The 13,405-nt window shown below is 41.1% G+C and overlaps 1 long non-coding RNA gene across 1 annotated transcript; it reads left to right on the top strand.

Moving 5' to 3' along the window:
* Positions 1 to 9,250, top strand: LOC110302887. The gene is made up of 3 exons (XR_002378876.2): positions 1 to 16; positions 2,182 to 2,378; positions 8,971 to 9,250. It is a non-coding gene; the product is annotated as an uncharacterized LOC110302887 (long non-coding RNA).
* Positions 9,251 to 13,405: the final 4,155 nt, after the last annotated feature.

The raw sequence follows: 13,405 nt of genomic DNA, 5'->3' as shown, positions 1-13,405 counted from the left end.
GGGCTTGGGATCAGAGGTAGGACCAGAAAAGGAGAAGAGAAGGAAGGTGGAGAGAGAAAAAGACACCATGGGATAAGTAAATCATGAAAACACGGCCATGGGGGCAGACCAATTAGCGTAAGAGCAGCCCAGGCGGACCACAGCAAGTTATAACTCAGGGTTATTGATAGGGAAGTAGACATAATAGCTTAGAGGGTAAATGCCTACCCAGCGATAGCGCTTTAAAGGCTTATTATAAATATAAAGGTTGTGTGTCTTTTATCAGAGAATTGAATGATCTAAGACTGGGTAGAAACCCCCATTTAATATTAAATATTTACCATAACACAGAACTTTCCCAAACAATACCACATACGCTAACAAAAGAGCAACTCTGGGAAGAAAAGGGTTAATTCAGTTTATAGTTCCTAGTTACAGTCCATTGTTTTGGTTAGGTCAAGGCAGGTACTCGGGCAGCTAGTAACATCACAGTCTCTGTGAGTTCATATGTGTGTCAGCCCTGTTCTGTCTAGAAGGTCCTTTTTTCATCCCCTCTGGCTCTTACAATCTCTCTGACTCCTCTTCTGCAACGTTCCCTGAGTCCCGAGGGCAGGGACTTGATGGTCACATCCCTTTTAAGGTTAAATGGTCCAAGGTCTCTCACTCTCTGCACATCGCCCACTTGCAGCAGGAGAAAGCATTTCTGAGGGGGCGCTGAGTGAGGTATTGATCTGAGTATAGCCAAATGTCATTGGAAGTCACTTTATTGCTACATTCCTTTCCCCCGAGCTCCCTGGTCTATCCAGTCTCAGGTTCTCTGCCACCTGATCAGTGTCATGGGTCCCCTCTCATGAGTGGGCCTTAGTTCTGATCTGGTATGGTTGGTTACTGTGTGGAGTTGATTCTCTCTGCTTAGTGGGTTCCAGGGATGAAACCCCAGACTTGCAGGAGAAGAGCCTTTACCTGCTGAACTGTCTCACCAGGCCCTTAGTTACCATCTTTAGGTGTTGCCGAGAGCCTAAATGAGATAACTAACCAAGGGACACCTGGTAAAACAGCGATTCTCAACCTTCCTAATGTTGCGACCCTAATACAGTTCTTTACATTGTGGCGACCCCTCCTCCAACCGTAAAATTACTTTTGTTGCTACTTCATAATTGTAATTTTGCCACTGTTATGAATCTTAATGTAAGTGTCTGTATCTTCCGATGGTCTTAGGTGACCCCTGTAAAAGGGTCGGCTGATCTCCAAAGCAGTCTTACCCCATAGGCAAAAACTACGTTTGTAGAAGCACACTGGATAAGGTAGAAATTTCACCCACAGGATGCAGGAGGGTAGGATGTATGAACAGTAAATAAAGTTAAAATTTTTGTCTGAGATCGGAAAGGCCGCATCAGGAAAGAATCCAGTTAATTGTTATCCAAGGTCATTCACATTAAAGCCATAAGTCTGGACCATTGTAACTTTAACATCAAATGTCAATATGTGAATGGAATACTATTTCTATATTTTATTTATGATTTCTGTTAATGATTGCCATGGAAGATGCTGATTGCACAGAATCCCTGCCCCTTTACTGGTCCAAGGCCTCACAGACCCTGAGAGGAGAGTTCCTTCCCATTCTTCCATCTCCATCATCTCCATCATCTCCATCATCTCCATCACTTCCCCACTCTCCTATTCTGACTCAGGAAACATCCCTGCAGAAGTTGGGGATAACATGTGGGTTTTGCAAAAGTGTTTCCTTGGCCAAATAATGATACAGTTTTGGGGCTACCAAAACTTGACCTGACATTGATCCATGTCTAACACTCTCTTCTCTAATTTGAAAGCCTGGGCACCACGCTGTAATGCTTGGTTCTGAACAGCTGGCTGTGTGGACCGCAGCTTGGGAATCCTGGGGCAGCAGCTGCCCAGAGGCGTTCACAAGAGGATGTGTTGTCTATGAGTGAGGAAACTGTTGAGACATACAGAAGGTGTCGCTGTGAATGTGACCTACCCTTACATACTCTCCTGAGGAAATCCAGGGGCCTCCTAACCAGGTTGCTCTCCCATGGAGAGCACAAGTCAGTGAGATGAATTAGCAGAGTTTGCCTCGGATCAGTGCTCGTCCCTGGGTGACCTGAGCAGCTCATAATCAAGTCCCTCAGCTTACATCCCCTCTCCTGAAAGTGACTTTCTACTTCCTTGTGTTAATCTCAGGATTTCAGGATCACCTTTTCCCATCCAACAAAAGGAGGACAGAGCTGCATTGCTCCAGGCCATGAAAAGACGTCTGGACCAAAAGGACAATTAAGGTCATCCGTGTTGATGTTGCTATAAGCAACGAACCGGGAGTTTAATGCTTATAAAATGAAAACCAGATGTGGGACGGAGGTGGAACCCTGCTGCATTGGAGTGTAAGTGATATTTACTCAGTGAGACATAAAGAATCAGGAGAGAAGGGATTTATCCATTCGGTAAAGTAACATGGTGTGGAAGATGAATATATTGCAAGGAAATACATCATGCCGAGCAATTAAAAACCTCGTGCATAAAGTATTTTACATTGGCGTACATTTTGAGGTTTACCTGAGTAAGACATATTTCAGAAGGAAAGGAACATGTAAAACATTGGACGCAGAGGATAAAGTTTTACTTTTTTTAAATGAATGATAATATCTCTTTCATTAACTGCACTTACTACAAACAATGCTTACGATTTTAATAGGAGTTACCGTCACCTCACCAGGGACTGTGTGCTCTGTGACTGTGTAAGTTTATGTTTAATACATGGTTGACACCCAAAAGTCAACAAGGATCCAAGGATTTAAAATATTGCATTAATATTTGCATAGAATCTTGGGGAAACTGCTGATTTCAGTACATCACAGCCTCCCACTACATCTGGATTCATTCATGGGTAGCAGAAGGAACCCTGCTATGGAACCAAACCTAGTACCTCAAATTCTTCCCCCATCCTGCTCCTCATAGCATCTCCCAGCAGCTTCTAGTTTCCGGGACATCGGTTACCTTGTCTGGGTAACATTCTCTTAAGCCATATTGCTATTGTGAATCGGGCAAAGGATAAATTCCTCTCTCGCTCATTTGGCTGTAGAAATACTCTCTCTATAGACACACATCACCCCTTTCCCTTCCAGAGTGCATTAGCTATTTTGGGTCCCAGGCTCTTTTATATAAGATTTTGACCCAGCTCCTCAGGTTTAGAAGGAACAAAATAGACAACAACTAGAGAACCAATGAAATGGCTCAGGGGGCTAGGGGACTTGCCCCCACCCCCAGTGGCTGGAGTTTGACCCAGGGGACCCACATGATGGAAGCAGAGAGCTGACACCCATAGGGTGGGTTCTCAGACCTCTGCTGAAGCAAACACGTCCTCCTCACTGAATGAATTTGATAAAAAAGAAACTCATTGGAATTTATCTTGGAAGTGGACTGAATTTAGAGGGGAATTATACATTTAGGTGAGTGAATATTTCTTTTTCATTTCATTAATATTATTATTATTACTGTGTATGTGTGTGCAGGTGAGTGTGTATCTCAGTGTCCTTGTGAGAAAGACAGGACAGCTTTTCAGGAGTTCTTTGCCTCCAGCTTGTTTTTGATGGAAGGTTTCTCTTGTCTCTGCTGTGCTTGGCTCTCCAGGGTAGCTGTCCAGAGAGCTCCTGGGTAATTCTCATTTCTGCCTTCTATCTCACTGCGGGAGTGCTGGGATGACAAGTGTGTCCCAGTGCAAACCAACATTTAAAGAAATGGTCTCTGGGGATAGATCTCAAGCCATTGGGTTTCCAGAGCAACATCTTTTCTTGCTGAGGTCTCTTGCTGGCCCCAAAACACACACACACACACACACACACACACACACACACACACACACACGTTGAAGATATGTTTTTATAAAGTGTTCAGGTTTTCCACAAAGGCTTAAACTTATCTTTATCTGGGTCTAATTCCTTCTTAAAACTATTGAGTTTATATCAGAAGTTGAGCTATGTATGTATAGCAAAATAATTTTTGTTGCTTCTTAAAACCTTCCTAGATAGTTTTTAGGAGAGCGGTGAGAATGCTCTTGTTAATGTAGCCCAGGCTGGCTTGGAACTCCCCATCGCCCTGCCTCAAACTCCTGAGTATTGGGATTTCAGGCTTGTATCACCACACCCAGACTTCACTAACCATTTTGAAATCTCTAGACTTGATGACTAATTTCTGACTTTATATATATGTATATAGTATTTTTAGTTTATATATTGTATTATTTATTATATAATGTATAATAATATAATAAATACATTAAATAATATATATTTTATTTATATAAATCTCTTCATAAATGTTCTGTGTCTGTCGTCCTGGTATCTGTAGTTATTAAGGACATTATTCTGACGTTACTTCCACTGGCATTTACGTACAATGATCCCTTGTTTTTGTTTGTTTGTTTGTTGATTATTGATTGTGTGTTCTGATACACTTTTACTGGAAGCCACAAGGCTCTCTGTGCTAGTGGACAGTTGGCTAAGATGTTTAGCTTGATATAAAAATGTCAAGCTTGTGGCCAGGAGAGACAATTTAGTGTTAAGAGTATGTGCTGTACTGCAGAGAATTAGAGTCCTGTTCCCGGCAACCATGTCAAGTGGCTGATTGGTCTTGGAATTCTTAACATTCTATGCTCATATCAAAATATGCACGCACACACACACACACAAACACTGTCTCTCTCCCTTTTTCATACACACACGCACACACACACATACACACACACACACACACACACACACACACACACACACACNCTTTTTCATACACACACGCACACACACACATACACACACACACACACACACACACACACACACACACACACTCACACACACACACACTCACACACACAGAAGAACACATATCCATTTGGGGCAAAACAGAAAAGGAAGCCTTTTCCAGACGGTAGAATTGAGAATTATGGAGAATGATGGACTACAGAGTCCCCTTTCAAGGAAAATTCTTCTCCCCACAGGGGACAGAAGACCTCTGAAACATTTACTCCATGAGAGTTCACAGCTCCAGCCCGGATTTCTCCTTTCTAGAAGGGAACAGAGCCTAAGCTGATCCACAAACACATCTCCATTGCATACTGGACTCGTGGGCAGATGTTTTTTCTTGCTTAGCTCATAGGTTTTGAGTTCAGAACACGTCAAGACAGGAAGCACAAATCCTTTCAAGGTAGGAGCTACGGCATGTCACTCAAGATCCTGAATGTGAGCTTCGGATTCTCCCTCCACGGAACCGGGTTTGCTCCTGCAGTTTGCAACAGCCCATAGGAGCTAGAGTAGAGTGAGCATTTCCTGTCTGTTTTATAAATAGCAACATTTAAAAAGGATTCCAGTTTGTTCTGCTTTCTCAGAGGGTTCCCTTTTTGGAGGCAGATGTCCCGTGAGATTTTAGCTGATGAACCATGCACAGAAGAGGCCAAAGAAACAGCTGGAAGAGCAGGGAGGGCTGTGTAACTCTTTGTTGCAGTTTTCCTTTGTCCTTGTCCCAATGACAGGCAAGTGTCCAGAATGTGAATCAGTGTGCTATCCCAGGTTTCAGAATGGGAGAACTCAAGAGTTATCTTGAGCTGCACGTATGGGGACCCATTCTTTGTTTTGAGCTCGTGGCTCTGAGGGCTTTTAATGTTACAACATGACCTGCTTCATCTCAGGGGATGCGAGGTTTGTTTTTGTGAGCAAATACTTTGACAAAAAGCAACTTACAGGAGAAAGGGTTCATTTTAGCATCCAATTCCTGGCTGTGGGACAAGGCAGCTAGCCATGTCACATCCCAGGGGAAGAGCAGAGAAACAAATGCATGGGTACTTACTGCTCAGCTTGTGTCTTCTCTTAAATAATTCAGGATCCAAGACTGGGTAAATGGTGCCCTCCACTTTTAGGCAGAGCCCTCCTGCATCAATGAAGTAATCAAGACAGACACCCTCTCCCTCACACATCCCCAGACATGCCCACAGGCTATCTTGATCTACACAATCCCCCAGACTCACTTCCCATGGGACTCTAGTTGTGTCAAATTAACAATGGAAACTAATAGTCAGAAGTAACCCAATGCAGGAGAGAGGGTTTCAGTATGGTGTTAGCCCAGCTACCTAATATCCATTTGATGGGTCATTTCACACCTCTGAGCTCCAGGTAATTAATGTATAAAGTAGAACTAAGAGTTCTCCCTTCTGCTCCCCAGACTTGTTGGGGGTGCCCCGTCTAGGTGCAGGTGTTTGAGAAATGTAAAGCCTGCACAAATACTTGTCTAGAGTGCCTCTTGAAACACATAGCTGATGTACTCTTTGTTTTAGAGCCAGCCTCAAGAAGAAAACACCAGAGAAGCTACACAAACTGGAGATCTAAGTGAGATAAGTGCAGAATGAAAAGCTTGCAAACCTCCACATGAAGTGGAACTGTTACCGTCCAAAACATCTCAATGACCGCCTGTCCCCTCTCTTCCGAAGATGCCTAAAGCTTTTGAATTTCTATTACAAGTCAACCGTTTGACCAATTAAAATAAAAAACCGAAGGCGATTTTTAGAAAAATAAGAGTTTGTTTTAAGGTTGTAAAGGATTAGCTTTTATTGCAACTGCAAAGTGAACACTAAGCTGGCTTCCGACCACAGTTGCTACCATCTTGGTACAGCATTTTGTTTTCCAGCTCCACGTGCCGTTTTAAGCCAGTCTATCAGTGAGACCTTCTCATTGGAAAGAGCAAAGCAGGGTCTTGAAAGGTACCTTTCCTGGTACTTTCTGGTAAATATAAAATTGGGAGAATGTGCCACCACCTTGTATAAGAACGTGGGAGGCTGGTTAAGCAGGCTCTGTGTCGGTGACAAAGAACATAAACCCATTACTTCAGCTGTCAGCGAGAGGGAACACTGGACCTTGTGACATTGTTGGTTTTGGCTTTGCATTTGCTGTGGTATGAATGTCCAAACAGGTCAGGCAGGGCCCCATAGTAATGGTAGGAAGTACTTGCTGTGTTGATAGGTACCACAGTAAGGCTAACAGTGTGTGATGAGTAATTACACACCAGACCCAGTGCACCTCCTGTTATTAAACACGTGGAATAGATCACCCATCTCTGTCCTTCCTAGTTCACATTCAGAAGTGTAAAAGATTCAAAATATGTTTTGAGCTCTATCTAAACTTCACTGGCCAGTTGTGTTCAAATGGCTGTTAAGTACTTTTCTCTCAAACTTAGGGTCTGTATTTATTTTTAAATTTCTTAAAGTTGTACTTATTTTTTTATATGGCAGTACAGTTTAATATTATATATCAAACACCGTGATAGAATAATTAGTATTGTTTTAAACAGAAAGATAAAAAGAATTTTCCAGGTTGCAAAATCCCTTCCACCAAAACAAATCTGCCCTTCTTAGTGGGTCAGTGTGACAGATGTACTCAGTGGCTCGTCATGTCTAATGCCTATTGTTGCGATGGTCAATGGACTTAAAAAGAGAGCCCAACTTTCAAAATCACTGACTCAAAGGGATCTGAATCTTTTGAATTGCAAAATGGTTCTTGCCATTTCAGTACCCAGAAAGCTGGATTCGCTCACTTATCCACCATGGGAGGGAATAGGGTTGGGGGTTCAGAACACACAACAAAGAGTAGGAAAAGCATAGCTTTATCTCCTCTTGGAGCTGCTGACTGAGCTGTGAGTAAGCTTCACTCTGCAGTTATGGCCCCGTTAGCAGTTGAAGCGATGTTATACCGCTAAATGAAAACTTGTCTCTCAGCAGCTCACTTTTCTAATTTCTTCCTACCAATTTACTCCACTTCATACATGGCAATTTCATTTCTTCAAACTCTCTCTACATACAGGAAGGTGACCACTTGTTTCTTATAACATTCACGAAAAGAAAATTTCCAGTCGAAATAAGTAGCCCAAGAGCAAAAGGGCATCTAATATCAGCATGGGACTTTTCATCACCTGTAGTCCTGATTCCAACCTTTGGAACGGATGTTTCTGCAAGCTGGAGAACATGGTCATCAGATATGGACTTTTATTGCTTCATGCCCCTACAATATCTCAGTATTAGAGTCTCATTTGCTGTTGTGGAAATTGCCAGAGCTCCCTCACCACAAGCAAGCTATACGGGACACTTCCTAAGGGGGACCTTCCATGATAATCATACCCCTGACACACATTTGAAAGTGCCGAGCCAAACATGCATCTACAAATTTGCCATACTCCCAAATGGTAAATAAACATTATAAGGAAAAGATCAGAGATCTCTTTGATAAAAGATTTTCTTCCCCAAAGTCCAGTATCTTTGTTGAAGTGAGCTTGGTTGGCCTTTGTTTAACAGGACTCTTGGTTCAAGGCAAATTTTTGAAAGGATTTTTTTCCCCACATTTAGTGTGTGTGTATGTGTATTTGTACGCTACCGGGACACATTATTTTATCCTAATGATCTTTATAAATATGATAAATTGTTAGCTTTGTTATCTATTGGAAGTAGTGATGTGGTATCTTCAAATGGCATCACTATATCTCAAGGGAACATCTCAGGATTTGTGTGGATGTGACCCTTTGGATGGCAGATCAACTAGTGGGCATGGATTGTTAGGTAATGGCTTCCCTGGCGTTCTGCACCTCCCTAAGACCATTGCCTTCTGTCCTCTCAGGTATACGTGTAATCTGGGGTGGGGGGTGGGGCGGCTTTACTGTGGTATCTCTTTCCAGCTGTGGTTGGAGGTCACAGAGAGTTAAATAAGAAGGAACGAGAGAGAAGGGAAAGATGTTCCTTGTGTAGCATCTGTTATATTGCTTCACTTCTGTCTTGCATACCTATGAGTTTATATGACATTCTTTGATCAGCTGAATATCGCAGGTCAGGATACACACAGGAGATGCTGTCTGTGACTATGGTATGGTTCAGCATCTCCTATCATAGAATTAATGTATTCACTCGTCCGCTGACACAATATTTTTTTTTTCCCTTCCTGACAGTGGCAACAATTTTTGGGATCCGAGCAAAGCTTTCCCTTTCAAGGCAGATCTTGAACAATAGTCGCATCTGTTTCTTCAAAGCCCAGGCAGGCTCAGCGCTGTTGAATTCATCTTCAGCTTGGAATAGAAAGGGGGCATTGTTGGAGGAATAACTAGACAGCCTCTCATGTGCTCGATTACAAGACTTTAATTTTTCAGATGTAAAGTATAATAAAAAGCCTTTCAACCCCTACCCCACAACCCCATTCTCCTATAGACTTGGTGAAATCCTACATCGTGAACTAAATGATTCTGAGACCCTCTGTTTCTTCCCGGGGCTACCCTGCAGCCTTTAAGCTAACAAGATTAATACAAAAAGGTTTCATTGTACTATGAGCAATGTCTGATACCAGAGTAATTTGTTTTTAAAAAATGAGGCAACGTGTCTGGATCTGTTGTTATGGTCATGATATTTATGCTTGTAAGGGTAAAGTTATTCATTTCAGACAGGTAACAAGAAGGCTTTCATGTACCATTAAGATAACTTATGTCAAACACTTGGTAAAACTGTTGAAGCCATTTCAATATTAATAATTTATTGCAAATATCTAGCTAGAAAAACTGGTAGACGTTAATTAATGATCAATTAAGATAGATTATTTCTTCTGCTTCTCTTTTAACTTTCTAATAACCAATTTGCTTTTTCCTAAAATGGGTCAATAGGAAATGAACCAAGTTGTTCCGTGCTTCCATTTTCTAATAAACTGAAACTCTTTAAAGAAATTAGCTATTCTCTTGCAAGTTGTTAATTCTTATGGATGTTATACATCACGATTTTATCCTGTAGATTTTACATGCTCATTTTCTCTTTAATTACTGCACACTAACCCGATAGTTCTGGGGGTAATTTTATTAATTCTAAGGCATTTTTAATATGGATGTATTCTAAAATTAATCATACTTTGACTTCATAGTACAAACATCCCTTCATTACTGCACTGTTGGTTAGAGGAAACGAATTTTCAAAATGTTTCACTGAAAGCATAAAGTAGAGGACATTGCTATCTTTAATTTCTTAATCATTTTGGCCCTTGGCTGTTTGTTTGTTTGTTCATTTTGTTTTGTTTGAGTCATTATTGGGCACACAAATCTCTCATGAATTTAAGCTAGAATCTGGGAGATTAAGAATCTAATTCTTTGATGCTTTTCCTCAGCAGAGGACAAGAGAAAGTTTTGTTATCTAGTATTTTACAGCGGGGGTACATTTGAACAAGAGTTGGACCTTGAACCTTCACTGTAGTGAAGGATGCTGGGCCTGTGAGGACGGATTAAGCCTCTCCCCTGGGTGCTATAGGAGGAAAAAGACACATTTATGCTTTTGTATAATTTACCACTTCATTTAGCAAATGCTAAAATTGGGAGAAGAAAAGCAAAAAAATAACTGCAGAACAAAGATAAGCAGTGTCGTTGACCTGGAGGATACAATTTGTTTTTTTTGAAATATTCTACCATGCAGTTACTTTCTTAATGTACAGATTACCACTTAATTTAATTAGATTATCATTTAATTTAATTGGGGCCAATTCCTCTTTCACTTACTTTACTGAAAAGTCATATTTCTCCCAGTCATTTCAGCTTGGTAGCCTTACTTATTCACGATTTAGATATTGCTCTTGGCCATTGTGCAAGCTCGCTGGAAGCAAGCCATCTCTCTGCGGGTCTTCCTCACCCTCTCAGTATGCTCTTCATTAAAAACTGGAATTCAGAGCTAGTGTGTTACTGCATGTTTGTAATCTGAACCCTCTGGAAATGGAAACTGGAGGGCCAGTCACTAAGGTTGTCCTTAGCTATTCAGTGATTTTGAAACCAGCCGGGAGTACATGAGACATAATCTCAAACAAGATAGAACAAAAATAGTGGAATTGAGATCTCAGAGCAGGCTGAAGAGATTGCTCCATGGTTAAGAGCACTGGCTTCCCTTTCAGAGAACTGAGATTCAGTTCCCAGCACCCAGATAGCTGCTCACAACCACTTATAACTCCAGTCCAAGGGATCCAGCATCCTCTTGCCTGGTTTCCACAGATACCACACACATGTGCTATGTAGAGATACACTCAGGTACACACACATACACATAAGTGAGAATTTAAAAAATGAAGTCTTTTTGCTTAGGTAATAAATAATCTTTTCCACAGCCATAGGATATGGAGGAAAAACAGACACTTGACAGAGAGCACAGCAGCAGATGTACCTAATGCTGGCTTGGGTACAGATGTGCTTTGCTGTCACTGTGCTTAGTTTTCTGTGTGTTTTATCTTATGTAATCCTTGTAGTGCAAAGCAGGTAAACGCACAGAAGCAAACGTGCTCAACTCACACGGCCACCATGAGAACATCCTGATTGGAGCTGCAAGCCGATGGCTGATTCTCTATAGCTAACTGCTCCGTGTTTTCAAACACACTAGAACAGGGTGGAATGGAACAGATCCCTCTTTGTCAACTAGCCTGTCTCATCACCCACAAACCCTGGCTTCCCCAGAACAGTAGCACTTGGAACTCAGTCAAGGTCATTGCAACTTTGTAACAAACACAGCCTTTTTTTTTTTTTTTTTTTTTGTTTCCAAATTTCTGAGAGTTTACCATAGCAGCAACTATCTCATCTCTATTTCCAGCCACATTCTGGTGTAATCTAGTAGAACAGGGACATGTCTTCTGTAACTTCTCCTTCTGCCAAGCCACCAAGGTCCATTTGTGGCTATGAAGATACTTTCCCCAACGTATTTGGGCATATTTGCCCGGTCCCTACATAACTCCAAAGCAGCTTTCACATATTTTAAGTTAGTAGGGAAACATCCCACTCCTGATACCAAATTCAGTATTAGTTTGTACCTCTGCTATAACCAGACCTTAAGGAATTTAGAAATCTTACAGATTTACCTTTTGGAGCTGAAGGCCTGGAGGTCCATGGCCAGTTGTAAGATTTGGAGTTTATGGAGGATGTTTCTTACAGGCTGTGCTTTGTCTCTTTTTCCAGATAATGAGAAATGAAAGCAGCCCTTTTTCATTTATTTTATAAGGGTGTTAATTCTGTCTCTGAGCGAGGGTGGATCTCTCATTGCTTAATTGCATATCCAAAGGCTTCCCCTTCATACAGTCATAACACTGACTATTATGTATGAGCTGGGCAGGTGTCTGTCAACATTCATGACAGAGTACATGGATTAAAAGCAATGGATATTAAATACTTGTATATTCTGGTTGTAAAGGCAGTCATAAAGCAATTGAAACACACACATTTCTAAAACATTAGGTATTAGATTAGATTTGAAAATTCATTAGAAAAGGAGACTACAATTTTTTTCAACTAAAGGTCTTGCAATGCCAGAATGTTCTTTTCTTTATTTCATTCAACAAAGATTGCAGAGGTAACCTGATTCTTTAATCTTGGGAATTTCAGGCTACCTACATGTATGGCAACAGACAGCTCTCCAATCAGGGTTATCTGGTTTGTTAGTTTGTTTGAATTTATAATCCTTCAGTTTCCACTTTCTGAGAGCTGGCATTGCAGTAAGAGGCTGACTCCAAGTTGGGTTTTTAAATGACAGTTTCAAAAACACTTGGGAAATATTTAAAAGGTGAAATTTCAGTGAAATATTTGTGGACACCAAAGTGGATAGAATAGCTTTTGCTCTATCCTTTTAATAGAAGAAGATAGTGGTTTAGTAGTAGTGTTGTAGGTTGATCAATAGACACAACCAACTAATATGAAAGTGAATGCATTTGTGGTGTATTTGTACAGTTAACTTAGTAATTAATAACTTAAATCACTTGTTCTTAATAAGTTAAACTGTTAACGTAAGGACAGTACCTAGAGCCTAAACCAATTAGAAAGGCCCATGTAAATGTTTTGTAATGTTATTGCGACTACAATGATCTAAAGAGAATAATTTATTGAATTCTCTGACCTGTCAGGTGATTTCAATACTATCCACTCACAGCTGATCTTCCTTTATCTGAGTTCCTCCCTGCCTCCAGCCCTAGAAGTATATTTCAGACAGCATCCCCTTGCTTCTGATGTGTTTCAGAAGACTCGCCGATAGACAAATGCATTGCTTTTTAAAGGACATAAACTCAATCCCATGGCTCTAATTGTACTGTGTTAACACCAGTGTGAGTGAGTTCATAGTGCTTATGGCACATCATTTTATACTTCATGTGAGTCAGGGTCAAATATGGCGCATGCGTTTCAGTGGGCATATGTCTTTCTACAGGAAGAAAAAAACTAGATCATCTGATCTGTGGTTGATAGCTCAGGTGCAATGCTTTTGGACTTTGTCCCCAAACCACCCATACTCTGAATTCCTTAAAGACTGGTGTTTGGATTACAAATAATAGTCTTCAGTTGAAGTCATTTTTGACCCTTGGGACCCTTGCGAGTGTGTAGAGTCATTTTTGGA

Source organism: Mus caroli, chromosome 10, assembly GCF_900094665.2.
Source record: "Mus caroli chromosome 10, CAROLI_EIJ_v1.1, whole genome shotgun sequence".
NCBI classification, from domain to species: Eukaryota; Metazoa; Chordata; class Mammalia; order Rodentia; family Muridae; genus Mus; species Mus caroli.
Note: the sequence above shows the minus strand (reverse complement) of the source record. Positions and strands in the feature narration are given on the sequence as shown.